We start from the raw sequence: 13,661 nt of genomic DNA, 5'->3' as shown, positions 1-13,661 counted from the left end.
AGCCACCTGGACGATGTCCTTCAGTGTGCATGATGTAAAGGCATGCAGCAGATTGATCATCTTTATTTATCCTTACATTACTGCTGTGCAGAGACCTGTGTATACCTGTTTGAACAGACAGGTCGTTGTACAAGGCACTTGTGTTTGAGCTTGCGTGTGAATGTGTGTGTGAGGTGAAGCAGTGGTACACTATGTGACATTCCATATCCACTGAAGCCCATCATGAAACATCAGGCACCATAACTTTTATCTGTACTTAATCATACACATTAGCATTTAACCTGAGAGGAAGGAAGGCAACAAGAAAACAAGGAAGGAAGGAAACAAGGAGGGAAACATTGAAGGAAAATGGGAAACAAGGAAAGAGGAAGGGAACAAAGATTGAAAGAACGAAGGAAGGACATAAGGGAACAAGGAAAAAAGGAAGGAATGAAACAAGGACGGAAGGAAACAGGGCAAAACATTTAAGCCAAAGGGTCAGAGAAAACAGCACAGTCCTGGTGAAACTACTTGGTAATGAATAACTATTATTAGCCTTTCAAAATAAGACTTTTCCCCAATTTTGGCCCCAAAACAAACGCTATCTCCTCCGAGGGCATTAATGGTATCGGCTTCAAACTTTAATAGATGACTTATGACACTATGCTGAAAAAAAGTTGTGAAAAACTTTGCAATAACTTGAACCGTTTAGATTTTATAAGCTCTCAAAGTTGCAGTGCCACATCACCCTTACAATGTAAAATAATGGGGAGGCATGAACTTTGTGTCAAACAGAGGCTTCTGATGTCTAAACTATAAGTCTGACCACTTTCAAACCTGTATCAATGGATTCGCCACAAAATTCCCTACCAAAATATGATTTTTAATGTAAGATTTGGCCAAAGTAATGGGATTTATGAGGAGATTTCACAAGAAGCATAATCTAAAATCTAAAATCTGATTTGTTTGGGGCCGTTGTTTGGTGCCCTTCTGATGTAAGGTTTGGTTTGGGAGATGCATTTTGGAGAGGAAAATTGATTTGGTTGTTTGGTTTGGTTGTTTAATTTGGTTTAGTAGTTGTTTCAGTCAGGGGAGTCTGGTCCTGCAGTAACTCATGTGTTGACATGAGTGGGCAGGTGTGAGCTATCAGCAGTGGTTGCATGGTCCTCTAGTGTGTTAGGTTTGGCTTTTGTGGAGTTTCCCCTGTGTAGGCATAGCAATGTGGTCCATTTGGGCTTGTTGGTTTGTTTTTTTAATTTGTTATTTTTGTGTGGTGTGTGATCAGAACAGTTGTCTTGGGGACACATCCAGAGCTGTCAGGTGAGTAACCAGCTTGCTGGGGACTTAACCAGGCTACTGGGTTGAGTGTTTAAATAGCCCACTGCTAATCTGCATGAAGACTAGGGGCAGTGAGATAGATAAGTTTGGGATAGGCAGCCTAGATGGAGGGGGACTTCCACATTGGTTTGAGGACATTGTTGTTGTCTCTTTTTGTGCACTAGATGACCTTGGCAACACTATCCGTTAGTTCAGTTGTGTGTTTTTTTTTTTTTGTTCTGCGGGCCTTTAGACCTAGTCTATTATTGCAGGAATAGAGGATTTTGTTGCTGCCCCATGTGAGGAGTTGCTGGATCGTTGCACTAAAGATCAGCTTTTGAAAAATGCAGAAGAGTATGATGTGGATCTAAGTGGTCTTGGTGATAGACAGTGTAAAGGGAATATAAAGGATATGGTTAAACTACATCTGGTTGAGAAAGGGGTGCTGGTTGCTAAGCAAGAGGGATCTGGTCAGTCACTGGCAGCTCAGGCATTGGCAGGTCCATCAAGTAGCTTAACCTTTGAGCAGCAGAAGGAATTGCTTTTATTACAGTTGTCTCATGAAAAAGAGAAACAAAAGTTGGAACTAGAAAGGCAAAGGATTGAGATGGATAAGCAAGTGGCTATTGAGCGGTTGCCTTGTGAGACAGAGCAGGCAAAGTTAGAGTTGCAGACTGTTAAGTTGGGGTTAGTCAAAGAAAATCTGTGTCTCTTGCCAAAGTTCAATGAGAAGGATCCTGATGTGCTCTTTTCTCTGTTTGAGCAGATTGCGGAGGCGAGGAGCTGGTCAGACTCTGAGCTGACTTTGCTGCTGCAATGCTTGTTGTCAGGAAAAGCAAAGGAGGCGTATGCATCTTTAAACAGTGGTAATCTAACTTATAAATCAGTTAAGGCTTCTGTATTGAAGGCATATGAGTTGGTCCCAGAGGCATATCGCCAGCGAAAAAGGGGTTAATCAGTCTCATATTATAAATTTTCAGTTGTTGTTGACATTGTCATACAGGTGATAATGCTACTTTATGTTTATTATTGAGGTCGTAGTGGGTGGTGGTGGTGCACTGGAGTGCATTATATTACAAATTGTTCCTAATATTTCTCCTTTCTGACAATGTCAACCAGAACTGAAAATGTATAAGCTTCGTAAAAGTAGAATTTATGGCAGAGCTGGTTTATTGGATTGCATTAGATTGCACAGGTGTTCCTAATAAAGCGCTCGCTAAATTATTGTAAGTTATTGTTTGAAATATCTGTATTATTAAATTATTGATCATCATAGAAACAGATTAGAGTGAAGAGTGGTTATGCACTGTTGGTAACAGTTAAAACTAATTTATAGCCATACTCTCTCATACATCTCTCTCTCTCTTTCTCTCTCTGAGAGAGAGAGAAATGAACAATGTTTAGCTTTCCTCCATGTTGCCTGTACCCGCAGCTCCCCGTTCATTTGCTGGCAAATGTCCGCCAGATGACACATTTTGTATCATCTGGCGGACACTTGCTGGCTTGAGGGCTGTTGTTTGAACTACAGATTGTACTTCTGCATTTTTTGTATGCCCATCTCCAGGGACAGTCGGTAGGTGGCGGTAATGCATGTGTGAGCTGGTTTGCCAACTGTCATTAAAAAAAAAACCACTCCTCACCGCTCCAAATTCAAAACAACCTGTTTGCCATGTTCTAATATTCTAAAATAACTATCATGGCAGAAGGAAATGTCCCTGTTCCTGATATGGAAGAAGATGATTCTCATAGTGTTATGCTGGAATCAGACATTCGGAGCTACATATATGAGCCAGAATACAGTGCAGAGCAATTACGGCATATGGAGGAGGAAGAGGCCGCCGAGAATCAGGCACCAGCAGCCGGTGAGGATAGCGGCACAACAGAGCAACCCCGTGCTGGAGAAAACTGGTGGTGCAGTAAATGTGCACTAATGGAAACTGAAGTTGAGTCATTCTGCTGCAGCGAAATTCGCAACGTGTGTAAGGTTACAACAAAGCTTTGGGCCACATATGGACAGGGGAGCACTGGAAACATACTTCAGGATCCCGAAAAGAAACTGGAAAAAACAACCAAAGCCAGTCGGGCTAAATGGATGTCTGAGCATAGAGTAAGGACATATTCAGACCAAATCAGGTGAATGACTTCAGTAGTCAATGAAGAAATGCCAGGTGCCATCCTTTTTCTTGACCAGGATAGCCAGAGCTGCCCAGGGGCTCCTGGAGGGCATGATGATGCCTGCCTCCAACATCTCTTTGACCTTCTCTTCTGCTGCAGCCCACTTGGCGAAGGGCGGGTGATGGGGGCGGAGGTGGGTGGGGCATGCATCACGGGTGCAATGGACCCCCTGGCTGCTGGTGATGGAGCAGAGGACCCTCTGGCTGGTGGCAGTGATGCAGTGGACCCTTTGACTGCTGGCGATGGAGTGGAGGACCCTCTGGCTGGTGGTGGTGATGTGGTGGACCCTCTGGTCGGTGGCACCAATGTGACTCCTGACCCTCTGGCTGGTGGTGGGGATGTGAAGGCAAGTCGCAGCCTTTCTTCACCCGTGGTGTGCAGTGCTAAGGCCTCAGAACCCAGGTAGAGTATAGTTCGGGGTACGTCCACCGTGGCCTCCCATTTGCCCAGCAGGTCCAGCCCAATGACGTCTTGTATGTTGGCTAACCAGAACTGGTGGTCAACAATGTGGCTAGCAATGATAACCTGTAGAGATCTTTTCTCTTACATCCTTGGTGCATTCACCGGTGACTGTGGTCATACAAATCTTAGTGGGCCTCCAACCCCACGGTCTTGGGCCACTCATACCAGGTAGGGTTCTGGGGCGGACCAGAGAGATGGTGGACCCTGTATGGCATATGGGATCCCATTAAAGTTGCAGTTCAGGTACAGTCCATGTGTCTGGCCCAGACGGCCAACCCGCAGTTGTGACTTGGCGGAGGAAGGGTTGGTTGCGGGTGGCAGTTCCTCCATTGTGCCACCCCACTCTAGTTTGAGGGTGGCTGGGGTGCTGGGCTTTGTGGGGTTGGTGTGATGGCAAGTTCCTCCTGCGTTGCAAAGTCAAAGGTGAGGTACCTGTGCCATGTGTAAAGGCAGCGATCCATGGCGTAGGCACCCAGCCCCTCTCTCTCTTCTCTTTGGTGGGTGACAAGCTTGTCTCAGGTGTCGTCAGCATAAGCACATTGACTGAAATGGTGATGTAATGCTCTTTCGATGGCTGGCCAATTGAATTGCTCCTCTAGTTGTAGGTCTGTGAGAATCTGCAGGGCTTTGCCCTCCAAAGTGAGGGTGACTTGGACTCCCATCTCTTCCGCTGACCAGGCATTAAGCTGGGAGGCCAGCTGCACTTGGATGAGATAAGTCTCTGGTGGTTCTTCCCCATTATATTTCCCAACAGTACTGTGTGCGGGGGTGGGAAAACACTAGTTCCAGCTGCTGCCATTGGTGGGAACATGCTGGCTGCTGCTGCGTGAGAAGAGGCCGTTGTGCTGCTTCCAAATGCCACCATCAGTGGGAATGAGCTAGTTGCCTGTGAACATGGGGCCTTCATCTTTGGCCGGGTCCCCAAGTGGCAATGTCCTGCTGCTGGCCGGGGGCCATTGTCTCCATCAGGTAGGTTGGCAATGTCTTTTCCTCGGTGACCCCTTGCTGTAAGCATGTCTTTCCTCTGCTTCGGTCATGCCCCTTCAATGGCTTGCAGGCGCATGATGAGTTAATCTATCTCTCTCAATGAGGCGGCCATCTTGTATCCCACTTCTGACACCAATGTAGAAGGAGGTTTTGCTGTGACAAGAACTCAAGGGGAGACATAGTTTTGGGCTTTATAGCAGTCCCTGTGCCTACAGGAAAATGCTGTTTATTAGTAACAGAACACACCATTAACACTACACGTGTTCCCTCGCACTCATTCAGGAGGGAGGTAAACTAACCATGCACACAACTTCACTCATGGTGTAACATGCCTTATTCCATAAAAGCAAACTGTAAACTTCTAGCAACATCGTAGAATTAGTGTGGAGAACAGTGACACTAAGTTATCTCAGGGCACTTGTCATACTGAGCAGGTTTAGATCTAACAGAGAACAGGCGTAGTGGCGAACAGACAACGAAAACAGAATGTTGAATAGCAAAACTTATAAATACTATGGCTCAAAGTGTAGTAAAATTAATGGTAGCAGAGTCTACAATTTGGCAGAGTGGAAGTGGAAGGGCTGAGCATTTGTAGAGGCTTGATTACAGAGATGAGATGCAGCTGAATTTGAGGTAGAGGGCCTGGCAGATGATGTCCCAGGGGCCATATGTAACACTGTTTCAGAAGCAGTTTTTGAATTGGGTTAGAAGTTTTGGGTATCGGTGCAGTGTTCGCTGGCAGTGCAAGCTGGGGTGAGGCAAATGATGATGTTGGTGCCTTGTAGGGAATGTTTGGGTTCTGTTGTCTGTCGATGACACTTTGGATGAGTATGCCAATGAACTCTGTGGTGTAGGTATTTGAATTTTTTGAACTTTTTCAACACCCACTGTTTGGATCTTTTAGAATACACTTGGGTAAACAATGGCTCTCCTGCAAGAAGAATAGAAATTTTACATCAAAGTTACAATGTTAAAGTCTGTAAAAGCATATATGAACATGACTCTACTTTGTTTGTAGGAATGCAATGATTGTAAAAAAATGAAAATATATGAGATGAGAAAAAGAAGGAACCTTGAGCAGTTACATCAAATTGCATAATTCTATGCCCACTCCCTGGAGGTAAAACATTCAGCAAAAGCTGGGAACTAAGTCAGCTTTGAAAATAGGAATTTTAATAGTTGCTTACAACACATCAAAACACACCTTTCCTGGTTGAGCCTGCTCCTTCATTCACATGTAGGAGAGAGAGTGCTGTTTAGGGAGAGCACTGGAGAGCACTGTGGAACACTTCCAGTGCACCTATTTGTAATAAAATAAAAGAGGGAAAAAATAAACTATGATCATTAGGTAATCTATCTACTAAAGGAAAGAATCTCTTTCTGCATGTCTGTGTGTCTGTATGTCCTTTGCATATCTTTTGATCCATTCATCTGATCGACTCCACACTTGGGGGCTGTATGGCTGGGGAACAAAGGGAGTGCAGTCGAATTTGATGCAATTTGGACATATAATATGTTAAATATGAATAAACTTTGAATAAACCGGTGCACAATGGGCCACTCCGCTTTGTGCAGGGGCAGGGCGGTGCTTCAGGGCTCTGCCAACTGACTCTAACATGTCAGGGAGACAGCAGAGATGAGACGTGACACAAGTCAGGTCAGGTCAAAAAGTGTTCTAAAAAGAGAAAAATGGACAGCGGAAACAGCGGTTTTAATCAAGACTGGACACTCTTACCCCGTCTCTAGACAGAAAGCATAGTGTTAGCAGTATGTTTGGCAGATCAGTGACTACACAGGAGGCATTAAGGTACATTGTTGAGTGTGGCTCATGCGCGTTTTGGAAGCAGTTCAAGTCCAATACACAATGACTGTAGTTATGCACGCACAACGGAACAAATACTTTCATGGGCAGTTCAATACCAGTTTGTCTCATATGCTGGTGATGATTTTGAAGTCCCACTACAGACAAATCACAAATCTTTGGAGAAAACATAAAGACTGAAATCTGAACTGAAGGCACAGAAAATAGGAACGATCTAAGAGCCCAATATGATCATTCCACTTTACTTTAGGATGCACATTATTTCATTTTTAAATGCATCCCTTATTTTACTTGAAAAGAAAAAAGAACATTAGCACCGCACCCCTTCCAGCAATCCCATAAATACTAACCAAACCCTCTCCTCTTTTCCCTAATTTCTTCCTGTCTTCCTCTCGCCACCAGGAAATACTCTGGCAAGAAGAAGTGGATCTCTCGGCACCACACGGCAGTACTGTCCCCAACATTAACAGCTTGATTCCAAGCGAAGACTTCTCCTTTCACTATGCCACCATCAACCATGCTATTGCCCTTATCAAACTCTTTGGCAAAGGGTCTTGGCTCTCAAAAGCCGACATCACTAGTGCTTTCAAGGCTCTCCCTATCCACCCTGACTTTTGGCATTTTTTTGGTGTCCGCTGGCGCATATTGCTTTGCTCTCAGGCTCACTTTCTGTTGCAAAAGCAGCCCTAAACTCTTTGACACCTTGTCCGAAGCCCTTTGCTGGATCCTCTCCAATAACTATAACATCCCGTTCTTCGTCCATCTCTTGGACCTTCCTCACCATTTCCCCTCCCTCATCGCAGCCCGCTTCCAGCCTAGTCACTCTAACTTCAGTGTTCTCCGACCTCGGGGTTCCGCTGTCTGCGGAAAAGACAGAGGGCCCCTCTATATCCCTCTCCTCGCAAGAAAGGAGTTTAACTGCACTGAATCTATCTTTTCAAGTATCTTACTACTGAATGGAAGGTTGGCCTATAACTGGTCAGTGCATTACCATCTAGGTTGGGTTTCTTTAAGGTTTCTGTAAGGGTTTTTCAACAGCTGTTTGAAGGCATCTGGGAAGATTCCTGTTTGAAGAGATGTATTTATAATCTTCAGACATAACTTGAAACACTGTCAAACAACTGCTTAAAAAATGTAGGCTCAGGGTCAATACATGAGGTGGAGGAGTTACATTCAGTGACAGTCTTGCAACGCTCAATGTTATACAGGTTATTTTTCCCATGGTCACATAATTTTTACAGGATTTGCTGAGATCATCTGTGTTTACATCAGCATCAATACTGGTTCTAATTGAAGTTATGTTGTTATTGAAGAACAATGCAAGTTCTTCACATTTTGATGCAGAGAACTGTAGGGGGTTGGGGCAATGTTGAGTAGCTGGTCAATAGTGGAGAATAATACTCTAGAGCTCCCAGTATTCTCTGTAATCATCTTGGAAGAGTAATTCTAGCCAGATGTACTGCTTTACAAGACAGTCATGGCTTCTTTGTATATATTACAGTGAACTGTGAGTCTAGTTTTCCCCCATTTTCTTTCAGCTGCCCAACAGATTATCTTGATCTCATTAACACTGTTATTGTTTAACTAAAGGGAGATTCTGTCAATTGACCTCTTTTTAACTTTTGTGGAGTATTTGAAGCAGATGACAATGCGTTGTTGAAATTTTCAACCATGTCATTTAAAGGGCAGTCACAGCTGTATGGCTCACATGATCTCATAATATTAGAGAACATTGTTTCAGCCTTGTCATCTAGGAATCTCTTTTGAACGAAGATTTACCTTTTAGTCTTTGTTAAGATTATGTTGGCGTCATAAAACACACAATGATGGTCAGAAATAGGTAATTCAAATACTGAAACGAGTATACTGAAACAGCTCTTTGCCCTTTTTAAATCATAATGATAACTAAAATCACCAAAATGTCCCTGATCAAAAATTAACATACCCTTGAATGTTTGGCCTGATAATAAACACACAAGTTGACACACACAGGTTTAAATGGCTATGAGGGGTATGTTTCCACACCTGTGACTTGTTTGATTGTAATTAGTGTCTGTGTATAAATAGTCAATGAGTTTCTTAGCTCTTGAAAGACCCTGCACATTTCATCCACGGCTGCTCTGACTGTACTGGATACTGAGCCATGGGTCCACATGGATCCCCTCACTGAATTTCACACTGAAGCGTTGTGCTGGGAGCAGCTGAGCGAAAATAGACATATGGCTCAGAAGGATTGGAAGAAGAAAAGTATTGTGAGGTAACGCAAAAGTATTGCTGGAGAACGCAAAACATATTGTGAGACAATGCAAAAAAAAGTTGTTGTGATGGCCAAAATAGTTTTTACAAACAATTTTTAACAATTGATGACATAAGTTCAAGTGATCACTCGAGAATTTTATCGTCCACATGGCATAATATCTACTGCTACAATCTGTGACCTAAAAATGAACTGAAAAGAATTGTGGGTGAGATAAAATAATTTCCCATGTTAGAGTTTTTTGTAGCACTCTCCTTCTGTTTGTTATCATGGGGAAAGGGCTGTGTGTCTCTCTGGCTCCTCGTTTCTGTGTCATGGCTGTCTAACTGTGTTCTGAAACACCACGCTCACACATCACATAACGTCACTGTGTGTATTTTTCAGCAGTTTGCACAATACTCGATGCCAAAACTGTATCCATGGAGACATAATTGACCAAGAATGTCATAATCCACCAGTTGCCATCAAAACATTAAGGGGAAATCTTGATATATGACTATTTACAATCTTTCTCTCTTCATTAAAGCAGCTTCTTTCCATATCCCACTCTGGCATTCACTCTTTTTCTAACTATGTTCAGTTTACCTCCATATTTAACCCCCTCTCTTTCTCTTTAATGAAAGGTGATAGGCTCTTATCATTGACTATCTCAGTCTAGGTCTCACTCTTTATCCTTCTTTTTCACTTTTCTACCCCCACCCATTTTACTCTCTTTTTCTCTCTCACTACTTTACTCCCATGCTCTTCCTAAATTTCAACTGTAGTTGCTGATAGCAGAGAATAACAATGTATTACTCATCTCTCTGTCTTTCCTTCAATTTCTCTTGCTCGTCTTGCTGTCATTGCCCATCTGTTTGTGTTTTGCGGGAGAAGTATTACACTGATGAGAAACAGGAATGGCATGTGTTGCAATTGGACTGACAGTCCCACACAGCGGCTAAGACATTGGGCAACCAACCAGTAGATAGTTTAAAGTGGTTTGGATTCTTCAGGTCTGGTGGTTTGAGTGGGTGACAGGATTTACTGGATAACTACAGTTAGTTCCTATGTTGGCTCAGATTGTGTTGTCTGACGCAGCAAGTCAGACATGGGGGTGCAGATTTACTGTGTGTGTGTGTGTGTGTGTGTGTGTGTGTGTGTGTGTGTGTGTGTGTGTGAGAGAGAGAGAGAGAGAGAGAGAGAATGTGTGTTTAGAGAGACTTCATGAGTTCCTGTTGCATTTCTTGCTCCTAAATGTCAATGCAGTGTTGTGACTGTGGTGTGGTGGGTAAATATGTACCCACATACTGAGTCACTGAGCAAACAGAGAAGAAAAAGACAGAGGGAGAGAGATAATGATGAAAAATGAAAAATGTTTGTATTGAAGAAAAGAAAGAGAGAGTGGGAGAGAGATGATCCTTTACATCAAATAATTGAAAGGTATGAGAAAGCTGCTGGTGAAATATTTATCTGCAAAGAAACACTGGTGAAACCTCCAGTCCCACCTCCCGGGCCTGCCCTCACCTTTTTTTCTGTCCAGTGAATTACTTCATGACGCAGAAACCAAAACAGAGCAGAAGTAACCAGGTAACACACATACACAGGTTATAAAAAGAACAGTGCCATAGGAGCACTAACTAGTTTTACCTTTACAAATGATTCATGTTTCTGAACTAAGTGCCTTAAATCAACCTTTTTTTCGCTTTTTTCTGATGTAACATGATTGTTGCACAAATATGGGATCACACAGCATGTTAATAAAGATCAGCAAATTGAGGGGGCATGGAGCTCTGAAATAAAAAAAATGTATTTAACTGTCAGTAAGTGAAAGTCCATTGCTGACGTGGAAATTTTAATCATACCCTTTAACTTAATCACACTACTGCTGCTCCACCTTAAAGCAAAACTATGTAACATTTAAATGTACAAAAAGTATATCCTTTCTCATAAAAAAAGGTTAAATTTCTACGCATTTTTTTTGTTTTTAACCAAACTAACCCATACTTTTGTTTTGGACCTACTTTTTCTTAAGCTGTCGGATACGACCAGTTTCCGGATGTGCTGGCTGAAAGTACCAAAGCAAAAACACCAAGGACACACTCCATAGGGATGGGGGGCTGTACTGAGTCTATTCATTGTTTACCAGCCACCATAAAACATAAAAAGAACGAGAAAGAAGTAGTAGACCACGATAAGCATGCCGGTGGGAAATACAACAGCCACCGCAAACCGGAGAGTTGAGTTTTACAATCAAGAAGAAAAGTTAATTAAATAAAAATTAGCAGGACAAAAAAGAAAGTGACAAATATTAACCCTTCATGGTCCAATAATAATAAAGTGAAAAGAGGCGAAGCAACAGCTGACTCTGAGATGCTGTGTACTTTACTCTACCGTTAAGCCTGAAATATACTCCCAAGTGGCTGCATACACAGACAGCAGGGGACACCACGCAGTGCTTCTGTTTATACTACTTTCCAGAGTCTGTGGAGAACTTATTCACAGTATGCACAGTAGATCGGCGTGACAAACTCCGCGCATGCACACTACTAATCAAATCAAAATGGTGACATCCATGCAAGAAGAAGAGCTCCTTTGTCTGTACTTTGCGCAGTCACATAAAAAAGAAAAGTGTGGAAAGCAAGAAAGTAGTGCATGCGGCTGCTCAATGATAAAGATAGGCAGTTCAGCATATTGGTGCAGGAAATGCGTGCCATGGACGAGGACAAGCACCATAAGTACTTTTGGATGTCCGCCGCCAAATTTGATTTTCTGGCCTGCAGCATCAGTGAATGCATCCAACACCAGAGAACACACCAAGCTCCGATCATTGTGGCAGAAAGGTTATTTTTATGTACGAAGCAGGCCAATCAGGATGTGCCTAGTGATTACGTGTGTCTCACATGGCATATAAGGCAACGCTTCGCTGTCGCTCTCATCCGTCACATGGAAACAGGCTGTCCCCTGGAAGAGGCCCTTGCAGCCCTCCTGATTCTTCACTCAACTGGCTGGTCAGCAAGCAGGAACCTGCTACCTCCGCTGGTGCAGGATAGGGACATGCTGGCTAACACACCAATAAATGCCCCCCACAAGGACAGAGAAGGCCTCCTCGGAGCTCCTGTAGCTCTGGACGGGCTTTCTGAGTCCATTTCCTGTCAGTCAGTACTTTTAGATGCTGGAAGAGGAGGAGACGCGGGCCACCATGCACTCACAGGCCAGAAGTTTTGCCAGCATGTTTGCTACCATCATACCAAAGTGGTGTTCCTCCCCCTGATTGTCTTTGGTTTTGTCGATTTGCTGGAGATAGTGGAGGATAGCATCCTCAACAGGTGTGAGATGCGATCTTCTTTTCTGGGATGTGATGGGGGAAAACAGGACACGTGGACGCTGGGAAGGATATACTGAGAGGTAAATGAGGTGCTGCTCTTTGACTGTATATAAAGATGGAAAATGCGTCTCCACTTCCTACCTATGCAAAAGTGAATTTAAAATATCTTGATTCCGAGAGCTGCCATCTTGCCTGTGTGATGTCATTTGGAGCCAGAGTCTGCACAGTAGAGTTGGGCGGTGGGATGACAGCCTTCGGGACACACCCCCTCAGCCGTCTGTTGCCTGAGAGGAGTTTCAGAGCAGCTGTCACAGCTGTTGATCATGACATCAGACCCCCTTTTTATATCGTAAAATAACTAATTGAAACTTATCAGTGTGATAACATCAGAAAACATCAGTATGAGAAGAACTACCTAAAATGACAGAAACCATCTTTGGCAAAAATTTATTTGATGTGCACTTAATCAGCTTTGCTCATGTCCCACTTGCTAACATGGAGGGGGCGGGATTTATGACCTATTCTACAACCAGCCACCAGTGGACAATCAAGATGTTTTGGGTTCACTTTTGGGGAGCTGTCTATTTATATACAGTCAATGGTGCTGCTGTGGGTGGTGTTGAAGTCACTGGCGGCGTTGATGGAATGGAGCTCCTTGGGGAAGTAAAGGGGTCTTGTGCAACACCACTATCGACTGTTTCCAGGAGCAGCATGAAGTGTCACTATCTTCCTCTGCCTGCAATACGTTAAAGGTAGAGTCAGTGATTCTGGAGAAATATTGTTCAATACACTTTTTTCAGCAAGTATCACCTCACGGTCTGTAGCTGTCCATTCTGTGTGTGCCCTGAAAAAATTCCAGTGCTCAGGACAGGGGGAAGTCATCAGAGCAGCTATCTGTGCAAGGACATGACAGTCCCCACTCTCATGACAGTCTCAGCACCTGTTGAATGGTGGGGGTGGGCTGGCATACTGGAGAGAGGGATGGCCAATTCACATAGAAAGTGTTTTCTCATGGTACAGACACGCTTCCATTTTGTTAAATGTATCAATCCACACTGGATCCAAGACAGTCTCATGGAGATGCCCCATGTTTTTTTACGCTCTGAGTCTGTTTCTGTTCACATTTAGTGAAGCGTAATCTGAGCAGGCAGCTGTTTAAATCACACAAATATCCTGCTGTATGTGTCCTCAGCTTATTAACTGTATCAATGAATCAATAAATACAAACTAGAGGCTGACATTTTTTCAGGAATCCTGTGGGTCACGTGATTCCCGTGTGATTCCCATCGGATGGGAGTCAATTTCACTACTCATAACGGGAATAAAAATCAATGGGAGCGGGCGGGATCGGGGATCAT

Source organism: Thunnus maccoyii, chromosome 7, assembly GCF_910596095.1.
Source record: "Thunnus maccoyii chromosome 7, fThuMac1.1, whole genome shotgun sequence".
NCBI classification, from domain to species: domain Eukaryota; kingdom Metazoa; phylum Chordata; class Actinopteri; order Scombriformes; family Scombridae; genus Thunnus; species Thunnus maccoyii.
Note: the sequence above shows the minus strand (reverse complement) of the source record.